The sequence below is a fragment of the Lathyrus oleraceus genome, chromosome 7 (assembly GCF_024323335.1).
Source record: "Lathyrus oleraceus cultivar Zhongwan6 chromosome 7, CAAS_Psat_ZW6_1.0, whole genome shotgun sequence".
NCBI classification, from domain to species: domain Eukaryota; kingdom Viridiplantae; phylum Streptophyta; class Magnoliopsida; order Fabales; family Fabaceae; genus Lathyrus; species Lathyrus oleraceus.
Genome location: NC_066585.1, coordinates 76,031,145 through 76,037,144, shown reverse-complemented (window position 1 = coordinate 76,037,144; position 6,000 = coordinate 76,031,145).

Here is a 6,000-nt window from a genome sequence, read left to right as displayed (position 1 = left end):
TTTCACCTCCCACCATTAGTTCCATGAACTACAAAGATCTGAATTCCTTATTGCACTACAAGGATACATAGGCATGAGGGCCTCAATCCTCACCGAGCACTTTATCTATTCTCTTTTCTTTTTCCTTCTTTCTTTCGCGAGTAACCTTTAGATAACACCATTAGAGCAAGAACAATCAAAATGGTTCCCATTGAGTACAACAGATGTTAGGGGTGTTAATACCTTCCCCTTGCATAACCGACTTCCTTACCAAATTATCTCTTTCCCTAGGTTTTATCGATATTTTCCCTTTCCTTCGGGAATAAATAAAGTTCGATGGTGGATTTGTTGTATGTTCGAGTGTGTGATGCGTTCGAGTATATTTCCGCTAGCTCCAGTGTTGTCACATGAATGCTTAAAAAAAATATACATGATTAAATAATTAGAATTTTAATTAGATTTTTGTTAATCACTTTGAATTGCTTTGAAAATAAATGGCTTAATGCTTTAGAACATAATTAGATTCTAATTAGTTTTAGATCATTAATTCATTTTTAAAGACAATGGTTCATTATGACTTTAACCATTCATTGTATGTTGATTTTTCGTTAAGTTTTGGTCAATAATTCAATATGATCCTTAATTGTTTTTAGCCACTTTTTGATTAAAGAATTTGTGATCTTTATATTTTCTTGTTAGACCTTGTTGTTCACTTTGATGCATGTTTAGGTGTAGACTTTAGTCTTTGATTTGAAGTCTTTAGAATTAGCATACCATTTATATCCATTCAACTGTATTTTGACGCGTGGTACATGATCATAATTGTGAACTTACTAGGGTACCATTGCCACTTGATTGTTTAGTGCATGATACCATTATATGTTTGTATGAGTCCTTTATTCCCATTCCTTGTATGGTGTATGATGGTTCATCCCTCCATTGTGGACTTGTGGGTAATATATCCCCCATTCCCATGAGCATGTAATAACTTAGGATTTTATTTTCTTTGTTGTTTACTTAGCATGTTATTAAATAAGATAAAAATCAAAATGATAAAAAGAACTTTTCAAAAGAATAAAAACACACTTGATTCAATGTCAAGTGCTTTTTAAAATCAAATACAATAAAAAACAACGCGAGTACTTGATCCAACGTCAAGTATCTCATCCATTTCCATTTCCATTTCACTTTTATATCATCCAGTTCTATCTCTCGTTTATTCTATTCTCATACCTTGATCATTTCTAATCATCAAAGCACTTTCACAATAAATTGGATGAAAAATATAGGGTGTACGTACTTGTGCATAATATTCTCAAGTACTTAGGTTGTCGGTTGTACCTAGCTTGTGGCCCAATACTTGACATCCATTAAAAACACTTAATAATAAAATGACTCTAATCCGGTGCTCTGAGAGTGAAAAAGAGTGGTTAAGATGCAATTGTCCTCTCAACTCTCAAGTATTCTAGTTGTCGGCCGTACTTATCCGGTGGTTAGACGCATGTCTTCCTCTAAGTACCAACGATTAAACTCTCCAAAAGTTTTCATAATTATAAATAATTAATCAAATATATTATTTTGCCTTAGGGCACCATCCATATATTTCATCATCCATCATTCAATATCTTCAAATCATTCACCTCAATGATATACTTTCTATTTGGACCAAATACAATCTTTCTTTGGATTCCATACATACCTTTGGGTTAATTACCAATATGGTTAAATACCTACCTCCGAACCAAGAGACTTTTTGTTTTTCTTGTTAGTCCTAGTTATTTAGACAAACCTTTCTTTTTGTTTGCCTTGGCAAACTCTTTTCTTTTGTTTTACCTGCCCTGAAAGTCCTCGTGTTTAGCAAAACCCTTTATTTTTTGCCACACCATATATTGGTTCATGTCCTATTTCCTATTTGGTTCATATATATTTACCCTATGGATTCAAACAACATTATCCTTTGGTTCAAACCATACCTTAATCACTTTCTTCTTTCATATCCCACCATTAGTTCCACAAACTACGGAGCTCTGAATTTCTTATTGCGCTATGAGGGTCTCAATACTCAGCGAGCACCCTAATTATTAAACCTTTTATTATGATCCTTTTGCAAGTAATCTTTAGATAATAACACCCATTCAAGCAAAGAAAAATCAAAATGGTTCTCGTTGAGTACAAAGAATATGAGGGATGCTAATACATTTCCCCTGCATAACCGACTTCCTTACCCATTTTATTTTCCCCTGGGTTTTATCGATGTTTTCCCTTTACTTCGGGAATAAATAAAGTTTGATGGCGATTTTCGAGCGTGCGATGCGCACGGGTATTTTTTGTGTAGCTTCACATAGCCTATGCTCACATTAGGTAAGACAAAGTCGAACCTAGAGCTCTGAGATGCATGTTCATGAGATACCCTACAAGAGTCAAAGCTTATAGGTTATGGTACCCATAGCCAAGTCACAAGAGGTGTATCACCAATCGATATGTAGTTTTCAATGAAGTTGAGATGTCTTTCAAGAAAATTGATGACGTTAATCAAAGTGCAAAGATATTTGAAGAAGAGCTAGAACTATTTGTTGGAAAGAGATAGGCCGAGAAGAGTCATTAAGCCACCTCAAAGACTTGGGTACGCTTATCTCATAGCTTATGCCTTAATCTCTGCAAGTGAGGTTCTAAATGAAGAACCTAGAGACTATAAGGAAGTTATGAGGACTCAAAATGAGACTGAATTGCTGAAGGCCATGGATGATGAGATGAAGTCTCTTCATGATAACCACACTTAGGAAGTGATCAAGAAACCTACTAGAGCCAGGTTAGTCAGTTGTAAGTGAATTTTCAAAGTTAAGGAAGGAATCGAAGGAGTGACGTGGAAGAGATACAAGATAAGATTGGCCGCAAGGGGTTTCACTCAAAAAGAAGGTGTCGACTTCAATGATGTGTTCTCTCCTGTTATGAAGCACGAGCCCATTCAAATGTTACTTGCCATGATGGCACAGTTTGACTTAGAATTGGAACAAATGGATGTGAAAAATACTTTCTTGTATGAAGATCTAGATGAAACAATCCTGATGAGGAAACCTGGAGGGTATGAAGAAAAAGGAAAGGAAGATTATGTGCGCAAATTGAATAGATCTTTATATGGACTGAAACAATCTCCTCGACTGTGGAATAGGAGATTCGACAAGTTCATGGCACACATAGGTTTCGTTAGAAGTCAGATCGACCATTGTGTTTACTTCTAATTTCGACATGGAAATTCATTTATTATTTTGTTACTTTATTTGGATGATGTTCTCATAGCAAGCAACAATGTCGATGATGTAATGAAGGTGAAGGTTAGACTCAATAAGGAGTTCGATATGAAGGATCTGGGAGTTACATCCAGGACTCTTGGGATTGACATCCTAAGAGACAGAAAGCAGTCGAAATTATGCTTATCTCAAGAGACATACCTACAAAAGATTCTGGACAAGTTTGATATGTCAAATTCAAAGCCTATTGTGACTCTGACAAACCCTTAATTCAATCTAAGTACATATCAGTGTCCAAATACTGAGGTCATATGAGCTTATATGAATAACATCCCATATGCTAATATAGGAGGTTATTTGATGTATGTTATGGTTTGTACTAGACCCGACATATCATATGTAGTAAGTCTTGTAAGCAGGTACATGACGAATCCTAGAAAGGCCCACTAGCAAGCATTGAAGTGGATTCTAATATACATAAATGAGTCTCTGAATAGAGTCCTGATTTATGGTGGAGCATATGGTGAAAATAGTAAAGTAGAAATCGAAGGGTATGTTGACTCTGATTATGCAGGTTGTATGGATTCCAAAAAATCTATTTATGGATGTGTGTTCACAATATTTGGAACAATAATTAGTTGGAAAGCAACACTTCAGAAGGTTGATGCCTTATCAAGCACTGAAACAGAATATACCGCCCTCACTGAAGTTGCGAAAGAAGCTTTGTGGTTTGAAGGTTTTGCTAAAGAGCTTAAACTTCAAGGTCGACTTATCACTGTTAAATGTGATAGTCAATGTGTTATACACCTTTCGAAGAATTCATCCTATCATGAGCGAACCAAGCACATCGATGTGAGGCTACATTTCGTCAAAGGGGTAATCGAGCATGGAGATGTCCAAGTTCTAAAGGTTTTGACATATCACAATGTTGTTGATATGATCACCAAGACATTACCAAGTTGCAAGTTTTTCCATTGTATGCAGTTGATAAAGTTGCATGAAGAAAGCTAGTTTGTTTCCTTGATGTTATAGAGTTTGTTCCAAGGTGGAGATCTGTGAGATATTGGATCGAACTCTAGTATGATTGAAGGATAACTTCTTGGTTCGACAATTCGACAAGAGCTTAGCATGCCGTCTAAGTTTGTTCACATGCTATAGTCGAAATATGCTAGGATTATTAACATTTCAAATTGGGCCTATTTGTTATGCACAATTATTTAAGTTAGCTTGTTCTCTTAGTTAGCTCGTGTACTGGATATGTGTGTAAAAGGCCATTAGTTTAATGTGTTAATTTTCTTATAAATTACATACTAGTGTCTCATCATTGTATATCGTAAATCCCAATTAGGGTGAGAGAGATTATTTGCTACTCTGTAACACTTGTAATCTTGTTGCTAAAAGAAAGTAAAGAATAACCGTTTATAACCAATTTCATTGTGTTCTTCTTTCTTTCATCTTTTCTACCCTTGTGGATTTCTTGCCAATCAAGAAATCGATTATATTTTATTACTCCGACATCGTTTTTCACAACAATATTATTACATTGTAGACCATTCTTAAACGCTTAACAATGAAGAATCACTAGCACCGAAAGTTCTGGCATAATGTATGTTCTAATGGTTATTATATATAATGAATTTCTATGTTAAAAGCTCATGACAATATAAGGATTACACGCATGATATTATTTATATACAAATAAATATAGGACTTTGACATATTTGTTTAGATTTGAGTCACCCAACTCCAACTACATATCAAACTTTAGTTCACGCCCTTCAACAGGAATAAGTTACAAATATTTCTATACACGAGAAAAATTATATTGTTGATAAAATTATTTTTTATAAACGGAAATAAGTTAGAAATATTTTTATTAATGAGAGAACTCTATTGTTGATACAATTACATTTATAAAAAGGAATAAGTTACAAATATTTTTATAAATGGGAAAAGTCGAATTATTTTTATAAACGAGAATAAATTACAAATGTTTTTATAAACGGGAAAAATTCTATTGTTGATACAATTTTTTTTAGAAAAAGTCTATTATTGACACAACTATTTTTATAAACAGGAATAAGTTACAAATATTTTTATAAACGGGAAGAATCTATTGTTGATACTATTAATTTTATAAACGAGAATAAATTATAAATAATTTTATAAATATGAAAAAGTCTATTGTTGATACATTTATATTTATAAACGAGAATAAATTACTAATAGATTTATAAACGGGAAAAAAATTTATTGTTGATACAATTATTTTTAAAAATAAGAATACGTTATAAATATTTTTATAAACGAGAAAAAATTTAGGGTTGATACAATTATTTTTATAAACAAAAATAAATTACAAATATTTTTATAAATGCACACACAGATTCTAGGCTATATGCTATTATGTTGAAGTTAGGTTCATGACAAATTAACATCTATAAATGTATATGCTATTATGTTGTAGTTTATAAATATGCATTAGAAAAGCAACAATAATTTTTTCTCTTTTTATGATTTTTCACAAATAAAATAATACAATATCTTAATCGTCAAAGATAAACATAAAAGAAAGAAGGAAGAGAGAAGAGAGCAATTCAGATCAAAAATAAAAAACTGAACAAGAATTCACGTCATGAATCCGAGTACGTTTTTATTGTTTTTCATAGAAATTAGATTATCGTAAAAATTATGATATCAAGATCTTAAATATAAAATTTTCTAACATAAAATTGACAAATCGTAATAAAAGTTCAAACAAAAATTTGTGCGA